This window comes from Neofelis nebulosa, chromosome 13, assembly GCF_028018385.1.
Source record: "Neofelis nebulosa isolate mNeoNeb1 chromosome 13, mNeoNeb1.pri, whole genome shotgun sequence".
Classification (NCBI taxonomy): Eukaryota; Metazoa; Chordata; class Mammalia; order Carnivora; family Felidae; genus Neofelis; species Neofelis nebulosa.
Genome location: NC_080794.1, coordinates 89591639 through 89607979, shown reverse-complemented (window position 1 = coordinate 89607979; position 16341 = coordinate 89591639).

The following is a 16341-nucleotide window of genomic DNA, read 5'->3' as shown; positions in this document are numbered from 1 at the left end:
CCTGTGTATTTACGGTCAACTGATTTTTGACAAGGGTACCAGGGCCATTCAAGGGGAAAAGAACGGTCTCTTCACCAAACAGTGCTGGACAACTGGAGAGCCACACACAGAGAACAGAAGTGGATCTTACCTCACACCGTATACAAAAAGTAACTCCAAAGCAGATCAAAGACCTACGGATAAGAACCAAGACTGTGAAGCCCTGAGAACACACAGGGGCATCTTCAGGGCTTCAGATTTGACAACGGCTGTCATGTGAATTGGCAACTGTGTGCGCGATGCAGTGGACGTGGTGTGCATCTTAGATGTGACACCGAAACCACGAATCACAGAAGTAACAACAGATACGCTGAACTTCGACTCAACGGAAAATATCCATGTTTCCAAGACATCATCAAGACCGCGAAAAGACAGCCCACGGGATGGGAGAAACCACTTGAAAATCATGTATCTGAAGAGGCACCTGCATCCAGACTGTGTGAAGAAACTGGAGCGGCCGCTTTCCACAGACCAGCACCTTCTCAGAGGGTTAAGCCCTCCCCCTGTGGCCCAGGATTTCCATTCCTAGTTACATACCCGAGGGACACGAACTCTGCGTTGACACACAGACTGTGCACACGAATGTTTACAACAGCATAACCATAATAGCCAAAAGGTAGAAATAACCCAAAAGTCCGTTACGGATGGATTTTAAAATTGTGGTGTGCCCACACATTGGAACATGATTCAGTTGTAAAGGGGACACAGATGAACTTTGAAAACATGATGTTTTTTATTACTTTTTTAATGTTTGCTCATTTTTGAAAGAGAGACAGAGTATAAGTGGGGGAGGGGCAGAGAGAGAGAGAGGGAGGCGCAGAATCCGAAGCAGGCTCCAGGCTCTGAGCTGTCAGCATAGAGCCCGATGCGGAGCTCGAACCCATGAACCGTGAGATCATGGCTGAGCCGAAGCCGGACGCTCAATGGACTGAGTCACCCAGGCGCCCCTGAAAACATTATGCTTAAGTGCAGGAAGCTGATCCCCCAAAACCAAGTTTCCATTTATATGCAACATCCAGAGTAGGCAAATCACAGAAACAGAAAATAGATTAGTGACTGCTGAGAGCGGGAAACACCGGGCGAGAGGGGGTGATTAGCTCAAGAAACATGAGGGGAGATTCTTTCTGAGGTGATAAAATGTTCTAAAATTGACTGTGGTCAAAACCACTGAATTGTACATTTTATTTATTTTTTATGTCTTTTGACACAGAGTCAGAGAGAGAGAGAGAGAGAGAGAGAGAGAACGCGTGCACACCAGTGGGGCAGTGGGGGAGGGGCAGAGAGACAGGGAGAGAGAATCTTAAACAGACTCTATGCTCAGCGTGGAGCCCAATGCAGGGCTCGACCCCATGACCCTGGGATCCTGATCTGAGTCAAAATCAAGAGTCAGGCTTAAGAGACTGAGCCACCCAGGTGCACCTTAATTGTACCCTTTAAATGGGAAATTAGGGGCGCCTGGGTGGCGCAGTCGGTTAAGCGTCCGACTTCAGCCAGGTCACGATCTCGCGGTCCGTGAGTTCGAGCCCCGCGTCAGGCTCTGGGCTGATGGCTCGGAGCCTGGAGCCTGTTTCTGATTCTGTGTCTCCCTCTCTCTCTGCCCCTCCCCCGTTCATGCTCTGTCTCTCTCTGTCCCAAAAATAAATAAAAAATGTTGAAAAAAAAAAAATTAAAAAAAAAAAAATAAATGGGAAATTAAAAAAAAAAATTTAATGTTTATTTATTTTTGAGAGAGACAGAGAAAGACAGACTGTGAACAGGGGAGGGGCAGAGAGAGAGGGAGACACAGCATCCGAAGCAGGCTCCAGGCTCCGAGCCGTCAGCACAGAGCCCGACGCGGGGCTGGAACCCATGAGTGTGAGATCATGACCTGAGTCGAAGTCGGACGCTTAACTGACCGAGCCCCCCAGGTGCCCCTAAATGGGTAAATTTTAAGGTACGGGAATTATCTCTCAATGAAGCTGTCCTAAAGAAGTCCTGTGGTTTTATCAAAGCAGAAGAAGAAAAACCAACATTCCATGGAGAATCAGTCTTCAGGGTTTTGGGTTTTTGAGGAAACCGCGTTTCCTCGAGGACGTTGCTGGGACTCGAGTCCCAGCTGACTGCGAGAGCCATTGTGCTGCACACATGCCCTTGTCTTCCTCCCACCTGCTGCTCCCCAGGGCTTAGTGTCCACAAGCTGTAGGAGGCAAGGTGTCACAGGGGCCCCTACTCCGCATCTCCAGGCCACACAGGCCAGATCACAGCCTGGGTACTACCTGGGGTGAGGTGACCCCCGGTGAGCCAGCCCGCCCCACCCCAGCTCTGCCTGGGCTGTTCTGAGGCTGCCCTTGGTCCCCCGTCGAGCATACACACTGGGCTCCTCATCGAAGGTAATTTCCAGAAGTTACGTTTTCTTGAAGAGAAAAAGCAGCCTTCAAAAGGATGGCTTTTTAAAAAGGCTTCATTGGGCGTGCCTGGGTGGCTCAGTCGGTTGAGTGTCCGACTTCAGCTCACGTCATGATCTCACAGTTTGTGGGTTCAAGCCCCGTGTGGGGCTCCGTGCTGGCAGCTCGGAGCCTGGAGCCTACTTCAGATTCTGTGTCTCCCTCTCTCTCTCTCTGCCCCTCCCCCCACTCGCACTCTGTCTCTCTCTCAAAGATGAATAAAAACATTAAAAAAATAAAATGATTTTATTATTTTCTGAACATTCCAGAATACTCCTACTTTTTAAACACCACAGTCCTGTGTATTAAATTTCCTCAAAACTTATGTTATTAAGCTGGATATCCGAAATCTCAGCCGATCCCACTTCTCCACCCTGGTCTGAGCCATACCTGTGCTGCCCTGGCTCGAGATACCAGTGGCCCAATACGTCCCTCTGCTTTTCCTCCCCCCCACCTCCATCTTTCTCAGCACAGCAGCCAGAGCATCTCCTAAATTCGGGGCAGACCACCTTCACCGCATTCTGTCTGGAGTTCTCCCAGTGGCCTCGAGGATGTACACAGTCAGCCCCACAGTCCCCTCCTCTCCACACCCCCCCCCCAAGTGCCTCAGCTCCAGGGTGTGGATTACAAGCATTTGCTGTGTTCCCCCAACTCAGGTCTTGAACCCTTTACCCCAGGGAGGTGTCCTTGCCTGCTCTGAAATTAACACCCTTACCCCAACCACCACCCACATGCCTTCTCCCTCTTTCTTTTACTCAGTGTTTCTCCCTACTACCCACACATTCAACTGGCTTCCATACTGTCATCCATTAGAGCATAAGCCCCTTGAGGAGGGGGGGGGGCTTGTCTTCTTGGATCATCGCTGTAGCCCCAGCACCCTCAGCACTTGCAAACCAAACTTTCCAGGACCCTTGGATTGAGGCACCTGCTTCTATGCTCAGGATATGTGGTTTAGTATCTCTCCCTGTTGGCCCTTGAGAGCTCAGACTTTGTTATCCAGTGTGGTTTTGCTCTGAACACATATTTTTTTTTGTGTTAGTTTGTGGTATACACTCTTCAAAGTGACAGAACAAGAAAACAACTCCTGCTGGGGCACCTGGGTGGCTCAGTCGGTTAAGTACCTGACTTCGACTGAGGTCATGATCTCACAGTTCGTGAGTTTGAGCCCCGCGTCAGGCTCTGTGCTGACGGCTCAGAGCCTGGAGCCTCCTTCAGATTCTGTCTCCCTCTCTCTCTGCCCCTCCCCCACTCATGCTCTGTTTCTCTCAGCGATAAATTAAAAAACATAAAAAACTAGGGGCGCCTGGGTGGCGCAGTCGGTTAAGCGTCCGACTTCAGCCAGGTCACGATCTCGCGGTCCGTGAGTTCGAGCCCCGCGTCAGGCTCTGGGCTGATGGCTCGGAGCCTGGAGCCTGTTTCCGATTCTGTGTCTCCCTCTCTCTCTCTGCCCCTCCCCCGTTCATGCTCTGTCTCTGTCCCAAAAAAAAAACAAAAAAAAACAAAAAACGTTGAAGAAAAAAAAAAAATAAAAAACATAAAAAACTAAAAAAAAAAAAAAAAAGAACAGAAGGCCTGCAAGAGACCCACGGCCCCCCAGAGGCCAAGGAAACTCCAGAACATCAGCTCTGTTGGAGTATTTGTGGCGGTCTCACCGTGGGCTGGGCCAGGTCCTGGGCCAACAGCAAGACAGGGATTAAGCAGGTAAGAATCCATTTTTACTGGCTCTTGTAACCCAAGCTTGTTGTAAAAATCAAAGTAATGCACATGGAGACGAAGGAAAAGATAATTCTCCTCCACCCCAGCTCTGCCTAAAGTCCTCTTCCCAGGTGATACACTGTTACCAAACAGCTGTCAGTCTTTCAAAAATTTTTTTTTCAACGTTTTTTAATTTATTTTTGGGACAGAGAGAGACAGAGCATGAACGGGGGAGGGGCAGAGAGAGAGGGAGACACAGAATCGGAAACAGGCTCCAGGCTCCGAGCCATCAGCCCAGAGCCTGACGCGGGGCTCGAACTCACGGACCACGAGATCATGACCTGGCTGAAGTTGGACGCTTAACCGACTGCGCCACCCAGGCGCCCCCAGCTGTCAGTCTTTCTAGACCTTGTTCAAAGGACTTCACAAGATACCCATGTCCATATAGTTAAAAAACTGCAACACCGAGCATGGCTTTTATATGTTCTGCATCATGTTTCCCCAATAATCTTCCCCTTGTTGGTTCACGGGGTCCACTCCATTTATCCTACTGGCTGTAGAGAAGGAAGTGCATTTATTTAATCTGCCTCCACCACTGAGAACATTTCACTTTCTTTGCTGTTAAAAACAATGGTATAGCAACAAAAAGGAGAAGATAAAAATGTTAAAGATACCATTTTTTTAAAGAAAGGTACCATTTACGATGGTAGCAGAACATCAAATATCTAAGGATAAATTGAGTAGAAATTGTTCCAAACTGGTACAAAGAAAACCGCAAAACAGAATTGAGAAATATTTTAAAGGTCTAAATAACTGGAGGGATAGGCTCTGTGGGCTTAAAAACATAATACAGTAGAGGTAAATTTTCCCAAAATTTATCTGTAAACACAATAAAAATATCAGCAGGTTTAGTGTTGTGGAAAAGAACAAGCTGAACCTAAAAGTTATATGGGCAGGCAGATGTCCATGCATGGTCAAGGTAATCTTGAAGAAAGACGAAACTGGAAAACTTAGACCACAAACTGTCTAGACTTACTTTAAACTGGAGAGTACTACTGATGCAAGGGTGGCTCAAAAGTCCAAGCAAATGGAACACAGGGTCCAGAGACAGACCCACACGTGACCAGGTGGGGCTGGGCCAACAAGCGGCTAAGCCTCCTGTACGGAATTTTAACCCCTGTCTCACACCATACAGAAAAATCAAGTCCAGATGGATCTGTGGCTGAATGTCGCAGATAAAGTTTTCAGAAGGAAACACAGGAGAGTATGTTTATAAATATGCCAGGCAAAGATATATTAAATAGGACACAAAAAGCTTCAACCATAAGTTGTTAAGTTGGACCACCTTACAATTAAGTAATTCTGTTCTTCAAAACAGTAACTTCAACAGCATGAAAACACAAGCCATAGAGTGGGAGAAGGTATTTGCTAGACAGATACCTGACAGAGAACTCATCTCAGAATATAAAGAAGTCCCACATATCAATAAGAAAAAACAGAGAGCTTAATAAAAAAAAAAATGGACAAAAGACTTGAACAGGAAATTCACAGAAATAATCAATAAACACAAAAAAGATCCTAAAGTTCATTTATCACCAGGGATATGAAAAATAAACCACAAAGAGGAATGACTACCCTCTACCGGAATGGGCTAATTATGATAAATCAGGTAATACCAGGTTTTGGCAAATACATAAACCAAGAGGAACTCTCACACACTGCTGGTGTGAGTATAACTCGGTACAACTATTTTAGTCAACTCTTTGGCAGAACCTAGTAAAGCTGCACATTATGACTCCGCAATCCCAGTGCCAGCTGCACACCCAACAGCAATGTGCACATATATACTAAGTCACATGAAAAAACATGCTAATAACAGCACTGGGTTTTACTAGCTTCACTGAAGCATAACTGACATACAGAACACTGCACATTTAATGTACAGAACTGGACAAGTTTGGACATATACATACACCCAATACACCATTACCTCAATCAAGGTAACAGACATATCCTTCACTTTGCAAAGTTTCCATGAGCAGCACTATTTTTTTTAAGTTTATTAATTTATTTTGAGAGACAGAGAAAGAGAGCACGGGAGGGGCAGAGAAAGAGGGAGAGAGAGACTCCCAAGCAGGCTCAGCCTTGTCATCGCAGAGCCCAACGCGGGGCTCAAACTCATGAGCTGTGAGATCATAACCTTCGCTGAAATCAAGAGTTGGATGCTTACTCGAGCCACCCAGGCACCCCCGCAGCACTATTTTTAATATCCCCCAAATGGAAACATGTCCATTGATAGTAAAATGAAAAAATAAAATTGTGGCATATTCATATCATATAAATATTCTATACAACAATGAAAACAAGTTTATTACTACACGCACTCACATGGATGAATCCTTCCTAATGCAACGTTGACTGCAAGAAGCCAGACATAAAAAGAGAACACACTATGTGATTTCCATTTACATGAAGGTCAAAAATAGGCAAAATGAATCAGTGTGAAAGGTCCAAGTTGAGGTACCCTTGGGTGGGGTAGTGGTGACTAGGAGAAGGTAGGAGGGATCCTGGTATGTTCGTTCACTTTGTAAAAACCCACAGATCCCCATGCTTATGATTCTTGAACGTCTTAGTGCCAGTATTTTCCTTCAACAAAAGTTTACACTGAGAGATGCTACAAAGAACATCCTTGTAACTCGTATATTTGTGCATAAATCAGTATTTTTGTAAGGAATTGCTCCTGAAGTAGAATGGTTAGTTCAATTTTTAAACATGAACTTTAAATTTGGATTAGGTATTTCCAAATGGTCTCATTTACCCACATAACATGTAAGAGAGTATGTCTTTTTTTCTTTTTCTTTTTTTTATGTTTTGACAGTTACTTTTGTATGTGTGTGTGTGTGTATGTATATATGTATGTGTATATATATGTGTGTGTATATATATATATGATTTTATATATATATATATATATATATATATATATATATATATATATATATATATATAATTTATTGTCAAATTGGTTTCCATACAATGCCCAGTGCCCTCCTCAATGCCTATCACCTACTTTCCCCACTCCCCCACTCCCCCACCCTCCATCAAGTCTCAGTTTGTTCTCAGTATTTAAGAGCCTCCTATGGTTTGCCTCCTTCCCTCTCTGAAACGTTTTTCCCCCCTTCCCCTCCCCCATCATCTTCTGTTAAGTTCCTCAGGATCCACATAAGAGTGAAAACATATGGTATCTGTCTTTCTCTGCCTGCCTTACTTCACTTAGCATAATACCCTCCGGGTCCCTCCACGTTGCTACAGATGGCCAGATTTCATTCTTTCTCATCACCAAGTAGTATTCCATTGTATATATAAAGCACATCTTCTTTATCCATTTGTCAGTTGATGGACATTTAGGCTCTTTCCATAATTTGGCTATGGTTGAAAGTGCCACTATAAACATGGGGGTACAAGTGCCCCTCTGCCTCAGCCCTCCTGTATCCCTTGGGTACATTCCTAGCAGTGCTATTGCTGGGTCATAGGGTAGATCGATTTTTAACTTTTTGAGGAACCTCCACACTGCTTTCCAGAGCGGCTGCACCAGTTTGCATTCCCACCAACAGTGCAAGAGGGTTCCCGTTTCTCCACATCCTTGCCATCATCTATAGTCTCCTGATTTGTTCATTTTAGCCACTCTGACTGGTGTGAGGTGATATCTGAGTGTGGTTTTGATTTGTACTTCCCTGATGAGGAGCGACGTTGAACATCTTTTCATGTGCCTGTTGGCCATCCGGATGTCTTCTTTAGAGAAGTGTCTATTCATGTTTTCTGCCCCTTTCTTCACTGGGTTATTTGTTTTTCGGGTGTGGAGTTTGGTGAGTTCTTTATAGATTTTGGATACTAGCCCTTTGTCTGATATGTCATTTGCAAATATCTTTTACTATCCCATCGGTTGCCTCTTAGTTTTGTTGATTGTTTCCTTTGCAGTGCAGAAGCTTTTTATCTTCATGAGGTCCCAATAGTTCATTTTGGCTTTTAATTCCCTTGCCTTTGGAGACGTGTCAAGTAAGAAATTGCTGCGGCTGAGGTCAGAGAGGTTTTTTCCTGCTTTCTCCTCTAGGGTTTTGATGGTTTCCCGTCTCACATTCAGGTCCTTTATCCATTTTGAGTTTATTTTTGTGAATGGTGTGAGAAAGTGGTCTAGTTTCAATCTTCTGCATGTTGCCGTCCAGTTCTCCCATTTGTTAAAGAGACTGTCTTTTTTCCGCTGGATATTCTTTCCTGCTTTGTCAAAGGTTAGTTGGCCATACATTTGTGGGTCCAATTTTGGAGTCTCTATTCTATTCCATTGGTCTATGTGTCTGTTTGAGAGTATCTGTTTTTGAAAGTCCTGGCTAGAGCAATCAGGTAAGAAAAATAAATAAAAGTCATCAGAATAGGAAAGAAGCAAAATTGTCTCTATTTGCGGATGACGCAATTTTACAGAAACAGAATCCTAAGTTCCACCAAAATACTACTAAATCCAATCAATGAATTCAGTAAAATTGCAAGATACAAAATCAATATACAAAACCATTACTGTTTCTATACACTGACAAAAATTATCTGAAAAAGAAATAAAGAAAATAATCCTATTTACAAAAGCATCAAAACCAAAAAAATACTTAGGAATAATTTTAACTGAGGAGGTCAAAGATCTCGGCACTGAAAACGATAAGATATTGATGAAAGAAACTGGAGACACAAATAACTGGGAAGATACCCTATGTGCATGGATTGGAAGAATTGGTATTATTAAAATGTCCACATACTACCCCTCAAAGCCATCTATAGACCCCATGCAATCCCTATCAAAATCCCAGAGAACAAACAGTCCAACGATTTGAATGGAACCACGAAAGACACTGAGAAGCCAAAGCAACCCTGAGAAAGAACAAAGCCCGAGGCATCACCCACCCTGATTTCAAGCTGTGTTACAAAACTCTAGTAATGAGAACACTATAGGACTGGCATAAAAACAGACGTGCAGACCCATTAAACAGAACTCAGAGTCCAGAAATAACCCACACGTATACCATTGGCTAATACTTGACAAGGAAGTCAACAATATTCAATGGAGAAAATATAGTCTTTTCAAAATTAGAAATTCACATGTAAAAAAGTCAACCTACAGCTTATACCACTCACTCACAAAAATTAACTCAAAGTGTTTGACTAAAGACTTAATTTGAAACCACAAAACTCTCAGAAGAAAACAGAGGGGAGAGAAGCATTTTGGCTTTGACAATAATTCTTTTTTTTGGATAGGACACCTAAAGTGCAAAGAAAAAAAATAAAAAATAAACAAGGGGGCCCACATTTAGCTAATAAGCTTCTGCACAGAAGAAAAAAAATCCATCAGTGAAGTGACAAGGTAACCTATAGAATGGGAGAAAACACTTGTAAACCACCCATCTGATAAGGCTCAATTTAAAAAAATGTAAGCAATACATACAACTCGATAGCAAAAAAAAAAAAAAAAAAAAATCAATTAAAAATAGGGCAAAAGTCCTACACAGACATTTTCCCCAGATATTCAAATGGCCAACAGGTATACGAAAAGGTGCTCAACATCACTAATGATTGGGGAAATGCACACCCAAACCACAATGAGAGGTCATCTCTTGCCTTGAAGGATTCATCATGGAAGACAAGAGGCCAACGTTGGTGAGAACGTGGAGAATGAGAGCCGCTGTGCACAGTTGGTGGGAATGCACACTGGTGCAGCTTCTAAGGAAAACAGTATGGAGATTCCTCAAAGAATTAAAAATAGAACTACCATATGATCTCCCACGTTCACTTCTGGGTCTACCTCCAAAGGAAATGATGTCACCTTCCCAAGGGGTATGTGCACCCCTGTGTTTACTGCAGCATATTTACAATAGTCACGTCATGGAAACAATCTACGTGTCCAACAATGAATGCAGAAAATGTGATATATATATACATAATATACATATACACACACACATACAATGGATACTATTCTGCCATAAAAATGAAGGATTTGTGACAACGTGGATGAACCTTGAGGGAATTATGCTAAGTGAAATAAATGAGACAGAAAAAGACAAATACTGTGTGATCTCACTTCTAGGTGGAATCTAAAAAACTAAACTCATAGAAACAGACCAGATGAGGTTGCCAGACATGGGGGTGGGGTTGGAGGGTCTGGGTTACAATCTTTCAATTTGTAACTTGTAAGAAATGAGTTCTAATAATACTGCTTCATATACTTGAAAGTCGCTAAGAAAGAAGATCCTAAAAGTTCTTATTACAAGGAAAAAGTATGTTATAAAACATACTTGTTGTGTGTCCATCACTGTGAGGTGATGGACATTAGTGAACTTGACTGTGGTGATCATTACACAATTGATACATGTATCCAATCATCATGGACACCTCAAACTGATACAATGTTACATGTCAATTATATCTCAGTGTAACTGGAAAGTAATTTAAAAATCTTTTGCTGCCTATCTTTACTCACAATAGTTCATTGCTTCATTTAAAAATAGTTGTCATAAAAGGATACATACTTCATGATTCTAATCTGAGGTCCCCACAGCAGTCAAATTCACAGACACAGAAAGCAGAAAGGTAGTTGTCAGGGGCTGGGGTGGGGGGAGGGGACAGGCAGCTAGGGTTTCATGCGCCAGAGTTCCAGTTGCGCAAGATGGGGAAGTTTTGAAGATGATGGCATCTAAATGTACAAAGCAGATGTGCTCAGCTACGCTGACCTGTACTCTTCGAAAGAGTGAAAATGACAAATGTTATGTTTATTTCAGCACAATTTTCAAAAAAATTAAAAAAATTATTTATTGAGTGGCTACTAGATATCAGCCAGTGTGCTACGTGCTGGGGACAAAGCTGTGACTCAAAGGACAAACATTTACTGCTTTTGAGAGACTTACGTTGTGGCAAGGCTGCTGTTAGTCAAACTTTTTGCTAATCTAGAGCAGAAACAAATGACATAGAAACTGAACAAACGATAGAACAAATCAACAAACCAGGAGCTGGTTCTTTGAAGAGATCAACAAAATTGATAAACCTCTAGCCAGACTCATCCAAAAAAGAGAGGTGGGGGGGAGGAGGGCCCATGGTGCAGGTGGGGGGTGGGGAGGAAGGGAGGACTCAAATAAACACATTCATAAGTGAAAGAAAAGAACTAACAACACCACACATATACAATTATATGAAATTATTATGAAAAATTCTATGCCAACAAACTGGACAATGTAGAGAAATGGATAAATGCCTAGAAACATATATTCTACTAAAACAGAATTAGGAAGAGACAGAAAACCGGAACGGACTGATTACCAGCAATGAAATTGAGTCAGTAATCAAAAAACTGCCAACAAGCAAAATTCCAGGACGAGACGGCTCCACAGATGAATTCTACCATTCTGAAACTACTCCAAAAAAAAAAAAAGAGGAAGAAGAATTTCCAAATTCATTCTACGAAGCCCACATTATCCTGATAACAAAACCAGATAAAGACACCACAAAAAAAGAGAACTACAGGCCAGTACCTCTGATGAACATAAAGGCAAAATTCCTCAACAAAATACCAGCAAACTGAATCCAACAATACATTAAAAACGTCATTCACCACAATCAAGTGGGATTTGTTCCCGGGGTGCAAGGGTGGTTTAATATTTGCAAATCAATGTGATACATCACATCAATGGGAGAAAGGGATAAAAACCATATGATCATCTTAATAAATGCAGGAAAAGCAGCTGACAAGGTACAACGTTCATTTATGGCAAAAAAAGCTACCAAAAAAATTAACAAAGTAAGTTTAAAGGGAATGTACCTCAACATAGTAAAGGTTTCACATGAAAAACTCATAGCAAACATCATACTCAATGGGGAAAAACTGAGAGCTTTTCCCTTAAGGTCAGAAACAGGACGACGATGTCCACTGTCACCACATTTATTCAACATAACATTCGAAGTCCTAGCCACAGCAAGCAGACAGTGGAAAGAAGTAAAGGGCATCCAAATTGGTACGGAAGAAGTAAAGTTTTCACTGTTTGCAGATGAGCCAATTCTACATGTCGAAAACCCTGAAAATGCCACCAAAAAAACTACTAGAACTGATAAACGAGTTCAGGACACAAAACCAATGTGCAGAAATCTGTTGCCTTTCTATGCGCTAATAATGAAGCAGCAGAAAGAGAAATTAAGCAAGCAATCCATTTACAGCTGCAGCAAAAACAATAAAATACCTAAGAATAAATGTAACCAAAGACGGGAAAGATGTGCACTCTGAAAACATAAACTGGCGATCAAAGAAACTGAAGGCGGCACAAAGAAACAGAAAGACATCCCACGCTCAGGGACTAGAAGAACAGACATTGTTAAAATGTCTACACTCCCCAAAGCAATCCGCAGATTTAATGCAATCCCCCCAAAAGCATCACCAGCAGTTTCCACAGCACTAGAACAAACAATCCTAAACTTTGGAGCCAAGACCCCAAGTAGCTAAGCAATCTTGAGAAAGAAAAAGAAAGCTGGAGGCATCACAAGTTATATTACAAAGCCATAGTAATCAAAACAGTACAGCACTGGCATATGCACAGATCCATGCAGACTAGAAAACCCAGAGACAAACCGACAATTTTATAATCAATGAATCTTTGACAAAGGAGGCAAGAATACGCAGTGGGAAAAAGACAGTCTCTTCAACAAATGGCGCTGGGAAAACTGGGCAGCTACACTGAAACAATGTAGCTTTCATTGAAACAATGAAGCTGGACCGCTTTCTTCTTCTTTTTTTTTTTTTTTTTTTAAATTTTTTTTTCAACGTTTTTTTATTTATTTTTGGGACAGAGAGACACAGAGCATGAACGGGGGAGGGGCAGAGAGAGAGGGAGACACAGAATTGGAAACAGGCTCCAGGCTCCGAGCCATCAGCCCAGAGCCCGACGCGGGGCTCGAACTCACAGACGCGAGAACGTGACCTGGCTGAAGTCGGCCGCTCAACCGACTGCGCCACCCAGGCGCCCCTGGACCGCTTTCTTACACCGCACACAAAAATAAATTCAAAATGAATTAAACACCTAAATGTGAGACCTGAAACCATACAAATCCTAGAAGGGAACATAGCTGGTAATTTCTCCGACATTGGCTGTAGCAATATTTTTCTAGATCTGTCTTCTGAGGCAAGGGAAACAAAGCAAAAATAAACTATTGAGACTATGTCAAAATAAAAAGCCTCTGCACAGCACAGACAACGATCAACAAAACTAAAGACAACCCATGGAATGGGAGAAGACATTTGTAAATGACAGATAAAAGGTTAGTGTCAAAAATATATAAAGAACTTCTATAACTTAACACCCCAAAAAACAAGTAATTCAATCAAAAAAGGGGCAGAAGACATGAACACTTTTCCAAAGACATCCAGATGGCCAATGGACACATGAAAAGATGCTCACCATCATTCATCATCAGGGAAATACAAATCAAAGCCACAATGAGACCTCACCTCACACCTGTCAGAATGGCTAAAATCAAAACACAAGAAACAACAAGTGTTGGTGAGAATGTGGAGAAAAAGGAACCTTCTTGCACTGCTGATGGGGATGCAAACTGGTGCAGCCAAGTATGGAGTTTCCCCCAAAACTTAAAAATAGAACTACGGTACCATCCAGCAATCACACTACTGGGTATTTGCCCCCCAATGACGAAAACACTGATTCAAAGGGATACGTGCACCTCGGTTCATAGCAGCGTTCTCCACAACGGCCAAATTATGGAAGCGGCCCGAGTGTTCACAGACCGATGAATGAAGAAGAAAGATGTGGAGTATGTATATGTACACAGCACGGTGTTATTCAGCCCTAAAAGGAATGAAATCCTGCCTTCTGCAACAGCATGGATGGGGCTAGAGAGTATGATGCTAAAACAGGGAAAGGCAAATAGCGTACGATTTCACTCACGTGTGGAATTTAAGAAACGAAACAAATGGGCGAAGGGAAAAAAAAGAGGGAGAGACGCAAATCAAGACACAGAGTCTTACCTACGGAGAACAAAGTGGTGGCTGCCAGAGGGGGGACTCAGAGTACGCTTCTGACGAACATGTCACTCCACTGCACACCCGAAGCCAACACAATGCTGCATGTTAACTACACTGGAATTAAAATGAAAACTTGAATTTTTTTTTTTTTGCTGATGTCATTAGTGAGAATGCTACCTCCCTGTTTCAATCCGCATTTTATAATTATTATTATTTTTTTTTAACATTTATTTATTTTTGAGACAGAGAGAGACAGAGCATGAACAGGGGAGGGTCAGAGAGAGAGGGAGGCACAGAATCCGAAGCAGGCTCCAGGCTCTGAGCTGTCAGCACAGAGCCCGACATGGGGCTTGAACCCACAAACCGTGAGATCATGACCTGAGCCGAAGTCGGACGCCCAACCGACTGAGCCACCCAGGCACCCCTCAATCTGCATTTTCTGAACTCCCAGTGAGGTTTAGTGTATTTCACATATTTATGGACCATTTGTTTTCTGTGAAGCACCTGTGGTCATCTCCCCATTTTTCTACTGCGTCGTCTGTTTCTTGTTGATTTGCAGCTGCTCATTGTATTTTGTGGCTCTTACCTCTTTCTCTGTTTATACCTTGCAATGATCTTCCCCAGGTCGACAGCTTTGCTTTGGGCTTCTGTCCCCGTACCCGCCGGCCCCTGCCCCTGGTGATCTGTGCGTCAGCCTTTCCCCTCATGGCTTCCACGTCTTTGCTTAGGACGATATTCTCCATCTGAAGATTTAAAAACAAAATTCTCTTACATTGCATCCTGATACTCTGATAGTTTTCATGGGTCTTTAATCTCTCCAGAGTTTAATTTTATGTTTGACATGAGGAGAAATTTACTTTTTTTTTTTTTAAATATGGGGACGAATTATACTCAAACCACATACTGAATTATCAGTGCATCCTTTCTGCTGATTCAAAGTATCACAGTGATAATTCCTTATTTTCCTTCCACTGACCTTTTTGGGTATTCCTTCTCAGACAACATTTATTTTAATTTCTGCAGCTTTTTTTTTTTTGAAATGTATTTTTATTCCCAGAAGGGCAAACCTTCTCTGAGAACCTTTAAAATGTTTTTTCTTAGCTATTTTTGTGCATTTACTCTTCTAAATAACTTCAGAATCAGTGTGATACTACACAGAATTTATAATTTGGAGACTACAGACTTTAAGACACTGAATCTTCCCATTCAGGAACTAAAGAAGTGTCTCCACTTACTCCACCAGAATTTAAGGGCCACTGGGACAAGTGCCCCATAGGACAGGTGGAGAGAGCACTTTGGCAACTTGGAGTTGGCAGACCTTGCTTGGCCAGGGCCAGGGCCAGGGCCAGGGCAGGAAAGAGGAAGTTTGAGGAACAGGAAGGATTCCTTCCAGAAATCCTATTTTGGTTCACGCGCCAATTCCAAAGCAAGCAGGCCTCTGCAGACAGCCCTGAGCACCAGCTGACGGAAGGTTCTGGAGCCACGCAGGTGAGTCCACACAGACGCTCATCACTCTCCTGTCTTCTCCGGGGGCGGCTCCCCAGTCCCACTGCCCCGTGCACACTTGCGGGAGACCTGCTCCCCGCCACCCCCTGGCAGGTGTGGAGGCCTGCTGGCTGCCCGACAGGAGACCACAGCATCTCAGGCACGTGGGTCTGTTTTCAAACATGGAGGTGGTGCCTTCTGCAGGGCGTGGCGGCTGCTTCTGGCCACTTGGGGCCGGAAGGCTGTTCACGACGCAACACTCAGAATGCTGAGCTCAGGCAGAGGCACAGCCAAGTTCAAACAGCATATTCCGCCACGAAGGGCTGCACAGGACCTTCCCTTGTGCTGTGAAGTCACATCCGTGTGAACTGGACAGGACTCAGGGTTTGGGGTCACAAGGCCTGGTCAAAATCCAGGCTCAAGACCAGAGACCTCAAGAAAAGCCTGCGCCCCGACTTCTCATCTCTGAGATGGGAACGGTGTCACGGACCGCAGAAGCTGCTGCCCAGAAGGAGAAAGAGGCCACATGAACTGCAAAGCGCTGTCTCGCGTGAGGCACCAGAGGGCCCTGGGCTTTCTCTCCGGGGCCATCGGGCAGCCCCGAGCTGCCTGTTTGACAAGGTCTGATCCGTGTGGGGA